This window comes from Sorex araneus, chromosome 5 (genome assembly GCF_027595985.1).
Source record: "Sorex araneus isolate mSorAra2 chromosome 5, mSorAra2.pri, whole genome shotgun sequence".
NCBI classification, from domain to species: domain Eukaryota; kingdom Metazoa; phylum Chordata; class Mammalia; order Eulipotyphla; family Soricidae; genus Sorex; species Sorex araneus.
In genome coordinates, this window is record NC_073306.1 from 100,750,278 (window position 1) to 100,752,050 (window position 1,773).

Consider the following 1,773-nt stretch of genomic DNA (forward strand, 5'->3'; position numbering starts at 1 on the left):
TTTGCTTGGTGGTCTTGTTCCAGGATTCCAGAAAGGAAATTGGTAAAACAAAACAAAACAAAACAAAACAAAACAAAACAAATCTCCTCTGATTTGGGCTTTTTATTCAACCTATTAATTAACCCTCTGACTCCAGATGTGTCTGACAGACTGTTTTCCCATCCCACCACCGTTGCCTTGATTTTTATGTGTTTACTGGACAGGTTTTCTCCAGATCTCATCTATAAGGACTTCGTTTGTACATGAAGCCTCACTGCTGAACTTTAACGACAGATGTAAAATCTACCTATGTGGTCGAAGAAAACTATTTGACTCCAGATGAGAGCTACAAGTCAGGAACTGGAGTTAACTATGAATGTAAATACTTTTATTATTCTCAGAAATCCTCAGGTATGTCATATGTCAAATAATGTTAAAGTTTGATCCTCATGACTTCTAGGAAGTGCTTCGTTCTCCCTCAGTGCCCTTCCATTTTTCTCACATTGATCAATGGTTTCTGGAACTGTTAAAAGACAGTGGGAACAATGAAATACTCTGAAGCACTAAGAATAAAGTAATGAAATTTTCGTCAACATAAATGGAACTAGAGGATATAATGCAGAATAAAGTCAGTCGGAAGGAAAGGGATTGATACAAAATAGTTTCTCTCCTGTGTGGAACTTAAATATATTCTCTAGGTAGCAATAAGGGCTGGAGCAATAGCACAGCGGTAGGGTGTTCGCCTCTCACGCAGCCGACCCATGTTCGATTCCTCCGCCTCTCTCAGAGAGCCCGGCAAGCTACCGAGAGTATCTGGCCCGCACAGCAGAGCCTGGCAAGCTACCTGTGAGTATTGGATATGCTGGAAACAGTAACAATAAGTCTATGATAAGAGACATTACTGGTGCCCGCTCGAACAAATTGATGAACAACGGGATGACAGTGACAGTGACAGTGATAGGTAGCAATAAAAATCCAAAGGCAACATAACGGGAGAACTGATTCACACCATTGAGTTAGAGGGTAGGGAGGGAAGAGTGTTTGGAATTCTTGGGAGCAGAAAGGTTACACTGGTGATAGGTGTAGTGTTGAAATTATGTGCTTGCGAAACCATTATGAATAGCATTATTAACAAAAGAATCTCAATAAAATTTAAAAGAAAAACAGTCGGAAGGCAGCCCACCTGCTGCTTGCCTTGAATGCAGGAAATGAGCATCCTACCATATGGGTACTTGGATACCCACATGGCCCCAGACACTTGCAGCAGATCCACTGCCAACTGTGGCCCAGGAACCATTGAGGTGGTTGCTTGAGTTTTACATTTTAAAACACTTAACATTTTATTTTGCTGATACAAAATTATTTTCCTGTTTTTTCATCAACCAAACAAATCAGGTTTCTCTCCATATTTGTCTATATTTACACATATACTACAAATGACTGATAATCATTTTTAATAAGTGATAGCTGTGTAATGAATCTGTCAAACCAGCAGTTAAAACTTGTATATGACCTTTTATAACCATTAATAGACTGAATAAAATCTGTTTAGGGCTGGAGCAATAGCACAGTGGGTAGGGTGTTTGACTTGCACGTGGCTGACCCGGGTTTGATTCCTCTGCCCCTCTCGGAGAGCCTGGCAAGCTACTGAGAGTATCTCGCCCACATGGCAGAGCTTGGCAAGCTACTTGTGGCATATTCGATATGCCAAAAACAATAACAACAAGTTTCACAATGGAGACATTACTAGTGCCCGCTCGAGCAAATCGATGAGCAACGCGATGACAGTGCTAC